At 37.4% G+C, this 15383-nt stretch overlaps 1 protein-coding gene across 3 annotated transcripts in view; it reads right to left on the bottom strand.

Annotated features, from left to right (window-relative positions):
- ELF1 (E74 like ETS transcription factor 1) overlaps nt 1–15383 on the bottom strand; it is a 108522-nt gene that overhangs the window by 80633 nt on the left and 12506 nt on the right. The window contains exon 1 of one of the 3 annotated variants that reach the window (XM_042927318.1): nt 1074–1416. The exons of 1 other annotated variant lie outside the window; for it this stretch is intronic. The gene's annotated coding sequence lies outside the window, so the exon portion shown is untranslated. Of the gene's footprint in view, nt 1–1073; nt 1417–15383 lie in introns of those variants that run through there. One more of the 3 variants, XM_042927312.1, reaches the window with a different exon arrangement.

Genomic DNA, 15383 nt, shown 5'->3' with positions numbered 1-15383 from the left:
AAGTTTTATTTCCAAATATTTTATTCATAATCCCTACATATTCAAATTTTACTTGCATTCAAATTTTAATTTCATAAATAACTTTCGTAAGTAAAATACTACTTCACTCAGCTTCTCAGAGGACCTAGAACTTGAAGGCACACCAGAATATACACTAGCCAAAATTTCGTAATTTCAATGATGATAAATATTCCAGGAAAAGACTAAGCAATCTTTTCTTTCACACAAAAGGTATTACTTTTTTTCTTCAAAACAAGCAAATTTTAACAACAACAGTATAGAGGGAAGGCCAATATTCTTTACACACAAATTGAAATACTACATGCTTCCTCAGAAGCCAGACATGCATCTAAGGTTGTTTCTCAGAATAAGTTTCCAGTGTGAATTATAAAACTTTATTATTTTTTTCTGATACTAAATGAACTGGTCTACTCTTTCTTCCTCTTTATTTAATAGTCACTTTTACTTATTATCTATCTAAATGGCTTCATTTTCCTTAAACTTCTATTTAGTTTTCAAAAATTAATGTTATAATTTCATTAATTTAAGAAAAAAGAGGAAAGAACAGTCAATGAGCAATACCTATGACCGAGTTGTCTCCAAACCTCCCTTTAACCAAAATGCCAAAACAACACCACTGCCTCGGAATTTTTTTCTTAACATCCGTATCACACACGCATAGTACATGAATTTACTTAATTGTAACTTTCTAGCTATCCCACAAATACAACTGGATTTTTTTTTAAATGAACACTTGACTGGTTTGTTTTGTAGTATGAAAAAGAAAGAAAAATCTCCTTTATTCTCAAGTCATACAGGGGGCAAACAAAGAAAACAAGTTATGTAAAATATAAAAAAAATGCTTTTCTAAGAAGATCTAAAACTTTCCAGAATTTGAATGCTTTGTTTCCCCCTAGCAGTTAAGTGCAATCAGGCATGTGACTGACTACACACATTTTTTTCAGAGAGTTAAAGAACACATTCAGCCATGTTCTTCGACAGGTAAGAACCACCCTCCGTTTATCAGCTCATGAAACAGACAGAAGCAAACACACAAACTCATAACAAGTTACCTTCAAATATTCTCGTTCTCTTTTTGTCCTTTGGGCTTGAAAATAAAAAGCAATCCGGCAAGTTTTATGCTGTTAAAATGGCTCCTGTAGATTGGGGAAGTGGTGTCTGTGCTTCAGCCTATGAGTCATACATGAAACTAAGTGTTTCTAAGGGAGGCACGCCCATGTTGCTGTGGACCCAATTATTCTGCTAGGTCAAACATGCAAATCTACAGGTAAAAACAGAGGAGAAGTACAGAAAAAGGAGAGACAGAGAGCCAAGGAGCAAGATCTACCTTGATTAAACCATTATTCAGCTCATGTTAATTACCATAATTTAACATTAACAATAAAATAGAACTCAGAATCTACACAGAAACAAAATTAAAACCGTATGTTGTTTTACAAAATAAAATCTCAACTTTTAAAAATTATATTAATATATCAAGTAAATAAAACTATGAAAAGAAAAAAAATGTGGGAGGGAATGGAAGGGAGACAGCAAATTTTCTGGCTTTTAGTGTGACAATGGACTGGTGAGTCTAACCAGGCTACTCATTAACCCTTACATGAAAGGGGTACATTGCTATGTAATCTGGAAAAGCTAGCCAACTGCAGTATCAGATGCAGATTTACAAGTCCACTAAACATAAAATCTAGAAAATTCAAAGTTCAGTAGAAAAATAAGTGTGAATTAACCTGGTTTATAAATTTTTTTTAAGAATTCAGGGTTAGAAAGGAGCTAAAGTCTAATATAGCAAAATGATTTTAAATAGTATCGCAAGCTTGATAAAACTCTATTTTAAACAGATTACCAATGCAATCACGGTTCATGATTCTATGCTCCCAATTGATAGCCACCGTTTTCTTTACCAAAATATTCCACAAATAAAAACGTACTATGTGCCAGGCACCCTGCTGCACCATACATGGTGACCCTAAGGTGCCAACAAACGATGTGGACAGTGAAGTTTTGCTCTCCAAGTCATCGTACATCTGACAAGGTGCCCAAGCAGCTGAGATGTTAGTGCACTACTTACCCTGTCCCCTGGATGAATATTAATTTATTCTAAGAGTGTAAATTGATCAAAATGGCTTGAAAGCATTAAGCACTCTCAAAAGTGCTTTACATGACAAAGTACTACTCACTAGACTTCATCTTAATATTTTACAAAAAGTAAATAGGATTTGGCAAAGTTTTCTGCTTCAGTTAATTACTTGGAAGTAATCATTTTGTCTTACTAGAGGCGCAGCTGAGAGGACAAGCTGTCACTGACTTAGACAGGAACTTCACAAACTGCAACAGAACAGAATGGTTGTGAACCAACTTTCTGCCCATTAAGTGCCTATTTATTCCATTCTACTGAACACTGTTTGGTTTACCTTTTTACTAAGATAATCCCCATGGTTTAACAAATTATTAATAAAAAATTATGCTAAAAAGAAAAACACATCACTTCTTCTGCCGTCAAATATCATATTTATCTTACGTTAGAGCTCATTTATTTAGAATGACTGTTTGGAGCCCCAAAACCAAGAAAAAAGGCCCTCTGAGCAGTCACAGGAGATGTTCACTGGAAAACCCCTAAGTCGTTTCCTAAAGCTGAAATTTATTTTAGACCATATCCATGTAAGCCCAATAATTTGATAATCTTTTACCTAATTAGAAATGAAGTTATAGGGGTATGAAAGAGGGAATAGTGAAAGGATGATGTCACAACAAACAAATGACAGAGTGGAAAGTGGAAAGTGAGAGAAGACTAAAACAAAAACCTATAAAAATCACAAATAAATATAACTTTAAAAGTCCTGGCATCTAAAGCCATCATATAAGGTCAGTAAGTTCTACACACTCCTTGAGTGTATCGCAAAACAGTAAATGCCTTGAAGTCAACATTATTATAAAAGACAAAGTGAGAAAAATGTGTGTGTGTGTGTGTGTGTGTGTGTGTGTGTGTGTGTGTGTGTGAGAGAGAGAGAGAGAGAGAGAGAGAGAGAGAGAGAGAGAGAAATCTTTTATGGTGTATGGATACCTAAAAGGAGAAGCTTCTGCTATTGAGAACATCCATTTATATAAAGCACCTCATTACTTGATAATGGCAGACATGTGGAAAGTAATTTAAAAGAAGTACTTTTCACCACCGGTATGTAGAAGTAAGAGACATAAAGTGAAAATAAGTACCCTTCTTCAATAGCAACAAATATCTGAGCTATTCCTAGGGAGAAGATTCCAGAGTTTCTGCTACAAATATATTGCCCCTTTGCTGGTGTCCCTATAAGCATTGTTTTACCACCTATAGAAACTAGATCCTGGTTATATTCACAACCCCAAGAAATCAATCACCACAGAAAAAACAAGTTGGCAAACAGTTCAGCACAGGTTCTAGACTCACTCTGCTTGGGTGCAAATCCCAGCTATGCTACCTATCTGCTGTGTGATCCTGGGCAATATTTAACAGTAGTGTGCCTAACTTTTTTGTTTGTGATTTAGGCTAATAACACCTACCTCAGAGGACTATAATGAGCATTAAAACCAATGAATGTACTACTACGCTTAATATAAAAAATTTTTACAACTTAAAAATAAGAAAAACTAGCCTTTAAAATTGTCAAACAGGTCTGAATAGACATTTCACCAAAAAGAGATACAGATGGCAGAGAAAGACAGCAAAAAATCTCAACGTCCTTACTCAACAGGAAAATGCAAATTAAAGCCACAGTACCCGTGCACATCAACAGAATAACTTAAAAAAAAAAAAAAAAAAAAACTGAAAATACCAAGTGCTAGGGAGGATGTACAGCAACTTCAACTTTGACATGCAAAGTTGGGAATGCAAAATGGTACAGCTTACTTGGAAAACCATTTAGCAGTTTCTTGTAAACATATACTTATTATACAATCCAGCAGACTCAATCCTAAATATATGCCTAAGGGAAAGGAAAATATATGTCTATTAAAAACAAAAACAAAACCTTCTACTGGGGTGCCTCAGTGGCTCAATCAGTTAAGCATCTGACTCTTGATTTCAGCTCGGGTCATGATATCACAGTTGGTGGGATTGAGCCCCACATTAGACTCTCTCCCTCTCTCAAAAATAAATGAATATTTAAAATAACAACAAAAACTTCTACTTAAATATTTATAGAAATTTTATTCAGAATTACCAAATCCTGGAAACCCAAATGTCCATCAACTGGAGAACGGTTAAACACATTGTGGTACATCCATACAACGGGATGTTATTAGCAGTAACTTTCGAAATACAGCTACCACATGGATAAATCTAAAAGCATTAGGGAGTGAAATAAGCCAAACTCAAAATATATACTATATGACTCCACTTACACGATGTTCTGGAAAAGGCAAAACAAAAAGGGCAGAATTCCTATCAGTGGCTGCCAGGGGTTAGGAATGAGGGGAGGAGACTGACTACAAAGGGGAACAAGAAAACCGTTTGGAGTGATGGAAGCATTCTGTATAGGGATTGTGGTATTGGTTCTATGACCTATATATGTTGTCAAAAATCATAGAACTGTACAAATAGGGCAAATTGCACTGTACATAAAAAATAGCTCAATAAACCTGACTTCAAAAAGAAACTAGTTCATGTGTAATACAGTTATTAATATTGAACTGAGCACTAAGTAAACACTTTATAAACATTAACTTATTATTATGCTTCTTAGTAGAAGCAATCAGTATCAAATAGTTCAGGATGAGAAAGGTTAAGTCTTTAAACTTTTATATAAATAAAATGTGGCATCTTAGGCTTCTGATGCAAATATATTATACTTGTACATACAGTTGATGTCTATTTCTATAATTAGATCTCTATCAAGTCAGTATATACCTTAATATAAAGCTATCATGGCTACTTGGAGGAATTTTCAGCATTTATATTTGAACTATTAGTTTAGCAAGATTAGGTCAATTAAATGAATTGAATGCAGCTAAAGTTAGGACACTGTAAATTTCTTTCTTTAAAATACAACTTATAAAAAGAATTTACAATGCAAGCAAGGACTCTCTTCTTTCCTTTCATTGTTACTGCTTCTCTTTGAACTCAAATGTGAAAAATCCCAGTATCTGAAAATATTAAACAGTCTCATGCTCATATCTAGAATACCTGGGCTTTAAAAAAAGGCTTGCTCTGAATCTGTCCCCTCGTTCAGGAGCCAACAGGAGAGATGGAAGAAGCATGCAAAGATCAAATCATTAAAATGATAAATGACCAAAATCACTATTCTCTACTACTTATTTTTTTAAGTTTATTTATTTTGCGAGAGAGAGCACAAGTGGGGAGGGGCGCAGAGACAGAGAAAGAGAGACAGAGAGAGAGAATCCCAGGTAGGCTCCAAACTGTCAGTGCAGAGCCTGAGGCAGGGCTCAAATTCACAAACTGTGAGATCATGACTTGAGCCAAAGTCAGGTGCTTAACTGAGCACCCCAGGCACCTGTCTCCACTATTTAAATATAAAAAAAAATTTTTTTTTTAAGACTGGGATTCAGTGTTCTAAATATTTCAGTGGGAAAGGATTCTCAAAGTATAATCCCAGGTTCTGAACAACATGTAGCATTTCCAAATGTGACCTTAAATGTCAAACATAGTTAATTCTCTATCATCTATCACTAGTGGGTTAAAACAAGGCCTCCTTTCCTGTTTCTGCACCCATTATTAAGTAGGACATATCCATAAGGAACATTCTCCTGGACAAGCATCTGTGTGTTTTAAAAGGCACACCAAAGTCAAAAGGGGCCATCGCAGCGCCTGGGTGGCTCAGTGGATCGAATGCTGACTTCAGCTCAGGTCATGATCTCACGGTTAGTGAGTTCAAGCCCACTGTCAGGCTCTGTGCTTATAGCTCAGAGCCTGGAGCCTGCTTTGGATTCTGTGTCTCCCTCTTTCTCTGCTCCTCCCCTACTTATACTCTGTCTCTGTCTCTGAAAAATAAACATTAAAAAAATTTTTTTTTAAGAAGGGAATCAGGCTTTGGCTGGTTTTGTTTACTAATGTATTCCTATCATTAAGACAGGGCCCAACACACAGCAGAAACTCAGAAACATGAATAAATAACTTTTCTAAAACAGTTCATTAAAGGAAAATTATAGCATATCAGGATTTTACTGCGCATTCAAATATTTTTTAAAGACATGATTTGGCCCATAATTTGATACTGCAAAATTCATGTACCTACCTGTGTTATAAGATTCCATCGTAGGTACTATTTTGGATGTTGTTCTTTCCCTTCTTGTCAAAAACAACCCAAGAATTGATTTACAATTATATTTTTTATGATGCTCCCAGGTAATATTCTGACTGCAATCTCAAATTTCATATAGATGTATCTTTTATACATGATGTGATATATCTTTTAATCTCTTTTGATTAAATTTTAAATTCAATGTTAAAGACAATGTGTCCTTTACTTCAGTGGATTGTAACCAGGGATCTACCTGTGAATTACCTAAAGGAGCTTCATGCCTACTGTTGGAAACAGACTGAATAATGTGGGTAGAAGCCATGCTTCTGAGCACCTCTGCTCTACTGCTCTGCAGCCTTACTATCTAATGTAGTTAGTGGTCTTCACACAGCAGTCACTCAAAAAGATGCTTGTTCCCTTACTATTCAATAATTTCTAAATGTCGTGGAGAGGAAATCCTCTATTTTTTACATTGAGTTTAGAGTGAAACTTAAGATCCTCCTTTGCTACTGCATCATACTGTGGGAAAAATAATATCGCAACAACATCCTAACTGTCCCTTTTCCTACCACCAACTACCTATTTCCAATTCACCTTTCACTCTGCTATCACAGAATCTTCCTTTAAAAAACACTATGTGAAGTGATGTGATTATCAACTCATGACTGAAAAAAAAGAAACTAACAAACTTTGATTCCCCCAAAATAAAATAACCTAGACTACCTACCATGGTTTTCAAACTTTTGTTACACAGTTGAATTCTTACAAAAATCTTCAAGGAACTGAGATACTACATACATTTAAGTCTTTGTTGTTTTCAGAAAGTCTAAAATTACCAATCCTATCCAAACTCATTTTAAAAATAGGGAAAGGAGGGGTGTCTGGGTGGCTCAGTTGGTTAAGCCTGACTTTGGCTCAGGTGATGATCTTGTGGTTTGTGTGTCCAAGCCCTGTGTCAGGCTCTGTGCTGACAGCTTGGAGTCTGCTTCAGATTCTGTGTCTCCCTCTCTCTCTGCCCCCCCCCCCCCACTTGTACTCTGTCTCTCCCTCTCTCAAAAATAAATAAACATTAAAATTTTTTTAATTAAAAAAATAAAAATCGGGAAAGGAGATAACTGACTTGCCCAATGTCAAGTTCATGACTGATCTGAGGTACTCCTAGGTATCCACTCATTTGCCAAAGCATAAGAGACTGTTAAAAACTGAGAACAAACTGAGGGTTGATGGGGGGTGGGAGGGAGGGCAGGGTGGGAAGGAGGGCGGGGTGGGTGATGGGTATTGAGGAGGGCACCTTTTGGGATGAGCACTGGGTATTGTATGGAAACCAATTTGACAGTAAATTTCATATATTTAAAAAAAAAAACAAAAAACTGAGAACAAACTGAGGGTTGATGGGGGGTGGGAGGGAGGCGAGGGTGGGTGATGGGTATTGAGGAGGGCACCTTTTGGGATGAGCACTGGGTGTTGTATGGAAACCAATTTGACAATAAATTTCATATATTGGAAAAAAAAAAAAAATAGGGAAAGGAGGGGTGTCTGGGTGGCTCAGTTGGTTAAGCCTGACTTTGGCTCAGATGATGATCTTGTGGTTTGTGTGTCCAAGCCCTGTGTCAGGCTCTGTGCTGACAGCTTGGAGTCTGCTTCAGATTCTGTGTCTCCCTCTCTCTCTGCCCCCCCCCCCACTTGTACTCTGTCTCTCCCTCTCTCAAAAATAAATAAACATTAAAATTTTTTTAATTAAAAAAATAAAAATCGGGAAAGGAGATAACTGACTTGCCCAATGTCAAGTTCATGACTGATCTGAGGTACTCCTAGGTATCCACTCATTTAACATTTACTGAGCATCTACTATGTGCCAGGCACTCTTCCAGGCCCTTGCTACATAGCAGTGAACAAAGGAGACACACTGTTGGTAAATGATCCCTCCCCACATGGCACTTATATTCTAGTAAGGGACAAACATTATGGACTAAATACAGAGGATGTCAATTATAAATAAAAGATAAAATACACATATGCTAGTGATAAGGACAAAGAAGGAAAAAAACACAATAGCAAAGAGGAGAATAGAACATTTTAGACTAGCTAGGGAGGATTTACTTTTGCCATGTCACCTTTGCATAAAGACTCCTAGCCATGTAGACATATCTAAGAAAGAACATTCTAGACAGAGAAAGCCTGTGCAAAGACTCTAACAGGGAGGTTAACTGATACGTTTAAGGAAAGCAAGGAGGCCAGTGTGGGTCAAGTAGAGAAAATAAAAAGAGTAAGAGGAGGAGAAGAGTACTAGGAACTAGTGGAGAGCCTCACTGTTTAGAGACTTAATAGTTGGAGAGTTTTCAGCATATGAGTCATAAGATTTGACTGCTGTGATGAAAACACACTGCAAAGGGGCAAGGAAGGAAGCGAGGAGAAGCTAATGCAATAATCCAAAGAGGATAATGACTAAAACAAAGGAGGCAGCATAAGAGGAAGATCTGACTCAATTATGGATGTTTTTGAGGAATACCCAATGAAATTTCTGAATGGACGGAAATAGTTGGTGGGGAAAGAAAGGCTTCAAAACTCCATTTCTGGCAACTGAAAGACTGCTGTTGCCCAAACTGAGCCAGGAAAGACTACAGATGATGACGGTTTGGGGTATGGAAACATCAGGAGCTCAGTTTTAAACTCATTAAGTTTGAGATGTTCATCAGGTCTCCAAGTGGACATGTCAAATTGGACAGATTGCCTTGGAGTTGCAGACATAGTCCTAAGGCCAAGGGAAGGGATATGGGCTAGGTATAGAAATTGTAGTCATTAACATATATACAATAATAAAGCTACACGTAGAAAAGGTAAGGACGACAGACCTCTGGGACACTCCAATATTGAGAGGTAGAGGAGAGGAGGTAAAGTTAGCAGAGAAGGCTGAGAAGGAGTATCCAAAAATATCGCAGGAAAACAAGGCAAATATGGTATTACCCTGGAATTTGAGTAAAAGTGTTTCCAAAAGAAGGGATTGAGCAACTGTGCCAAATGCTGATGACATATCAAATAAAATGATGTCTGAGAAAAAAATGGCAGTTGAATTTAGCAACATGAACGTCACTGTTAATTTTTTTTTTTCTGATGTTTTAATTTATTTTTTAAGACAGAGAAAGCATGAGCTGGGGAGGGGCAGAGAGAGAGGGAGACAGGAATCGAAGCAGGTTCTGCACTGACAGCAGAGAGCTTGATGCGGGGCTCAAACCCATGAGTTGTGAGATCATGACCTGAGCTGAAGTCAAGATGCTTAGCTAACTGAGCCACCCAGGCGCCCCACATCACTGTTAACTTTGTTTTCATGCTATGATAGAAAAAAAAAAAAAAAAGATAAGTAAAACATCAGATTACAGGGAATTTAACAGAGATTGAAAGGTGAGAAACTGTTGTGAATGAGTCAAGAACAGATTTGAGAGGGGAAGGGAGGGCTTCTTTAAGAAAGGCAGTGACAGGGGCGCCTGGGTGGCTCAGTCAGTTAAGCGTCCGACTTCAGCTCAGGTCACGATCTCACGGTCTGTGAGTTCGAGCCCCGCGTCGGGCTCTGGGCTGATGGCTCAGAGCCTGGAGCTTGCTTCCGATTCTGTGTCTCCCTCTCTCTCTCTGCCCCTCCCCTGTTCATGCTCTGTCTCTCTCTGTCTCAAAAATAAATAAATGTTAAAAAAAAAAAAAAATAAAATAAAGGCAGTGACATTTCTATTGCCAAGAACATTCCATTTTGTATTGCAGTTAATTTTGTACAAGTCTATCTATACATCGATAAACTGGTAACCCATTCAAGAGCAGGAACCATACCCTGCAGCTTGTACAACCGACTGTGACTGTGGACAGAAGTTTGAAGATTGGAGAACAAAAATCACAACCAGGCTACATTTAAGAAATAAGTCTCCTGGGGTGCCCGGGTGGCTCAGTCGGTTGAGCGTCCAGCTCTTGATTTTGTCTCAGGTGAGGATCTCACCGTTCGTGGGATGGAGCCCAACACCAAGCTCTGCGCTGGCACACAGTCTGCTTAAGATTCTCTCCCTCTCTCTGCCCCTCTCCTGCTCTCTCAAATATAAATAAATAAATTTAAAAAAATAAAGAAGTCTCCTCATCAAAATTTTACTTAACTGAATACATAAAATTACCAGATATTCAGAATAACTGGAAATTTTTATAATTACCCCCAAAATTCAATTACATTTATGTCAGTTCACTAATAAGGTATTTTTAAAAACACAAGAAACCCGATACCAATATTTTGGAAACTTTTTTTTTTAATCCTATGGCAGGAGAATATTTAAGCAAATGGGCTTTTAGCACAAGTTCAAAAAACTTGTCTCTAATACCCCAAACCTCCATGCTCTTTAAAAAGAGAAAGAAAAGAAAAAGACATCTTTTGCCATTAGTAAAGTTTAAGATTATGGTAGAAAGCAAACCTCTTGGGGTGCCTGGGTGACTCAGTCGGTTGAGCGTCCAACTTCAGTTCAGATCATGATCTCACTGTTTGTGGCCTCGAGCCCTGTGTCGGGCTCTGTGCTGACAGCTCAGAGCTTGGAGCCTGCTTCAGATTCTGTGTCTCCCTCTCTCTCTGCCCCTCCCCCACTCATGCTCTGTCTCTCTCTGTCTCAAAAATAAAATAAACATTAAAAAAAAAAGCAAACTTATTTTAAAATAGCCTGATTTACACTATTTAGACTCTGTCTATTTTTATATAATATTTATTATCTAACACAAATTAAAGATCCTGTTTACAAAGAGATTAAGAAAAAGCTTAGTATTACGGCTTTAATTCTCATAAACAGATGAACTCAAAGTTAATTCATAATTGCTTGTGGACTGATGACTTACTTGGCATGACTTTCTGCTTAGGACTAAATCACAGAATGCTTAGCCCTAAATATTATAACCCACCAATGTGAAAAAAAATTACATTCTATTATTTTTGCTCTTTAATAAAAATAAATATAAACAAAAAAGGGGAACTTTAGGATATGTTAAAGGAACACGAACTTCAATTTCTAATTGTACTGCTGGTCAAAATCGAGAAATGAAAAAACCGACATTAGCAACTAGCCATGTAGTCCAAAGCATAGGCTTTAGAGTAGGTGACCTGGGTTCGGTCCCAGCTCCACTATTAACTAATTGCATGACTTAGGGCTATTTAAACTCTCTGTGCCTATGTTTTTACTTCTGTAAAAAGGATCATGCTAATCCCTATTTCACCAAAAAACTCACTTAAATTGCTTATTATAATACCAGGAGGACACATGATGTGTTCTCAATTATTTATCAAAAAACAGGAGGAGAGGAGATAACATACTAGAAGTACATTTATAATCAGCAATAAAACGGAATGAACTATTGATAAACACAACTTGGATGACTCTCAAAAACATTATGAGGAGTCAAAGAAGCTATTGTCAAAAGGTTACATACTCTAGGATTCCAAATATATGACATTCTCTGAAATATCAAAGTATAATGTTGGAGAACTGATCAGTGGTTGCAGGGGCATTGATTAGGGGTAGGATGTGACTATAATGAGAGAGCATGAGGGAGTTTTGAGGGGGGATGGAATTGTTCTACATCCTGATTTAAAGAAAAAAAAAGGTGGGGGGGCACCTGGGTGGCTCAGTAGGTTAAGTGTCTAACTAGATTTCAGCTCAGGTCATGAACTCATGGCTCATGAGTTTGAGCTCTATATCAGGGTGCTGTGAGCACAGAGCCTGCTTGAGATTCTCTCTCTCTGACCCTCCCCCACACTCACTCTATCAATAAACTTAAAAAAAAAAAAAAAACAAGACCTGATATATGTTGCTCCCAAAAAATAATTTTTAAAGGCCAATTTTACTCTGTAATTTTAAAAATGAAACAATTGGGTCACCTGGGTGGCTCATTCAGTTAAGTGTCTGACTTTGCCTCAGGTCATGATCTCACAGGTTCAGGGGTTTGAGCCCTGCATCAGGCTCTGTGCTTACAGCTCAGAGCCTGGAGCCTACTTCAGATTCTGTGTTTCCCTCCCTCTCTCTCTCTCTGTCCTTCTGCTTGTGCACGCGCTCACTCTCTCAAAAATAAATAAGAATAAATATAAAAAAAAGTAAAATTAAACAATTTGTTTAAAACCCAAAAGTCCAAAAAGTCATTACTCCAGTCCCTGACCATGAGAGAATAGAAGACAAAAGACAAAATCAAACTGAGGGACATTCTACAAAATATCTGCCTGATAGTCTGAAAATGTCAGTCAAAAAAAAAAAAAAAAAAAAAAAGACAAGAAACCATCAGAGATTTGAGAGAATTAAGAAGACACAACAATTAAATGCAGGGCAGCTGGGTGGCTCAGTCATTAAGCATCTGACTTCGGCTCAGGTCATGATCTCACAGTGAGTTCAAGTACCACATAGGGTGAGCTTGAGCCCTGCTTCGCGTGAGCCCCACTTCAGGTGAGCCCCGCTTCTCCCCTTTCTCCCCCCACCCCTCGCTCACTTGCACCCCCTCTCTCAAAAAAACAAAGACAACTAAGTGCAACACATCCTGGAACAGAAAAAAGACATCAGTAGAAAAACTATGAAAAATCCTAATAAGGTTTATAGTATTCTACCAATCTTAGTTTCTTAGGTTTCTGGGTTTTGTTTTGAGAGCAAACATGGGGGAGGGGCAGATGGAGAGGGGGAGAGACAGAATCTTAAGCAGTCTCCACACTCAGCAAGTATTCTGACTCCTAGCTGGATCTCTCAACCATCAGATCATGACCTTAGCCGAAATCAAGAGTTGGATGCTCAACCATCTGAGCCACTCAGGCGCCCCTTGATTTCTTAGTTTTGATAGCTGTAATGTGATTGTGTATGACATTAACATTAGTAGAAGCTGGATGAAGAACATAGAGAAGCTCTGTACTATTTATGCAATTCTTCTGTAAGCCTAGAATCACTTCAAAATAGGTTTAAAAAGATTAAATACCAGAAAAAGTAAGGTTTGCAATAATTTCATGAAGCAAAAATAGGTTATTTCTCTTCCAGAAACCAACCAATGCCATCCTGCATATTTTCATTCCCTCAGTGTAAGTTTAACTACCTAGTCTAGTTTGTACCTACATTAAGATAATATATGTTATCTGAAAGGGATAAAAGATTGTACCATAAATGATATAACTTATTAGCTATGCTCACTTCCAGTATATATGTTTATACCTTTAAAAATTGTATCAACATTTGATTTCCCAATTCAAGAATGATGCTTTTTAAAAAAGGAATTTCTCATAAATCCTACCTCTTAATATTCCTATTAAAAAAAAAAAAACTTTCAATAGCCTCCTAGTGCCCACAGAATAAATTCTAATATAAGATATTTTTGCATCTTGACTCTGGTCTACCTTATTGCATCCTCACTTGTGGCCTTTCCACCTCCCAACAAACACCCACAATCCAGCTTTGCTGAGCTTAATTCAGAGCATGTCATGCTTTCTACCTCCATATTTGCTGGCCTTCCCCACCAAGTAAATCTGCAAAGCCCCTCTCTCCATCACTACAAGAAAGAATTGGTCCCTTTGAGCCTCACTCTGTATTTTAAAAATTGTCTGATAGATGCATGCATCACATTGTTTATGTATTCACGTAAACATTTACGTACTGTTGTACAAAGCACTCTGACAGGTTTTGGGACTTAAAGATGAACTGATTTCCTTCATAACTCTTCCTGACTACTCTGCTGGAATAACTGGTGAAGAACATATCGTTGTTGTTGTTGTTTTTAAATCACTTGTTTACATGTCTCACTGGTCACATATTTTAGCCTGATAGCATTCCTGACCCACAATAGTTCTGTAATAAATATTTGCTGAATGAAAACATTTGGAAGTCAACTAAATATTGGCTCAATGATAAATCTGTTTTTTCTCTTCCACACAAAACAAACCATTCTCAGGTCATTTCTGTAGAAGTCTAAATTACACAAAAAGCAAGGCCTTTTCCTCACTTTCCTGAATGGACTGATATCTCTGAATAGGTTGGTTAAGGCTGGGTCTGGCAGCCCTATTTGGGGATCAAGGCAAGAACAGTAAACTTTATATTCGTTAAGAAATCACAGTTTCTGGGTTAGTCCCCATGCTCACACCTGAACATCTCATTGTGTTAATAGACAATGAATACAATTAAACAGAGAGAGAGGCATGGAGAGAGAAGGAGAGAAAAAAGAAAAACTCCCAATAGAGTAGAACTGATTATCCAAATAGGGCCCTTTCCCTCAACTTTTGGTCTTCTGTCCCTCTCAGGCTTTTACTTACACAACCTTCTGTCAATAAGCTAATTCTAAATAATTAGAAACAAACTGGTAATTGTTTCAGTAAAAAGGAATATTCAAATGAGATACTTAGCCTACAGGCTTTATATTTCACAATACTGTACACATGGAACAATTAGTGACTTCTTTAAACTCTTATTTTACTACCATCACAAAGGATACACTTTAGCTGTAGCTAAACTGCTCTGCTGCTCTTCTTCCCTACTTGAAACCATATCACTGGTACAAATGAAAACTTTAAAACTTAAAAGTATTTTAGATCTACGATCATTTCAGAAAATATTTCTTGGACTCACACAACGCTCTCAGTATTTCAATGTTCTCAAATTTCTATCTCCAGGTCTTGCTCTTGAACTCCAGATTCTTCTATCCAACTTGACAACTCCATTCAAATGTCTAATAGACTTTTCAAACTTACCTCATCCAAATCTGAATTCCTGATCTTCCCTCCAAAACCTACTCTACCCAGTTGTCTCCAGTTGTCTTGGCAGAGATTCAACACTTCTAGCTGCTCACACCAAAAACTTTGGCCACTGACTCTTCTTTCAGTCCTCTAGTCATATCCAACCTGTCGAAAAAATCCTGTTGGTTCAATCTTCAAAACATATATAAAATCCGAAAATCATTCAACTTCATTGCTACTCTCACGCTGCAAACCACCTTCTGCTCTCATCTGCATCACTTCAGAGTCTTCCTGCTTCTATTCTTTCCCTACAACATACTCTCAAAGCAGCAGCCAGAAGTAACCTATTTAAAAAGACAAATCAGGTTATATCACTCTCCTGCTTCAAAACCCTCCTGTAGGTCTTCTTTTCACACGCAAAAATAGAA

Source organism: Panthera leo, chromosome A1 (genome assembly GCF_018350215.1).
Source record: "Panthera leo isolate Ple1 chromosome A1, P.leo_Ple1_pat1.1, whole genome shotgun sequence".
NCBI lineage: Eukaryota > Metazoa > Chordata > Mammalia > Carnivora > Felidae > Panthera > Panthera leo.
The sequence above is the reverse complement of the archived record's forward strand: the minus strand, read 5'-3'. Positions and strand labels throughout refer to the sequence as shown.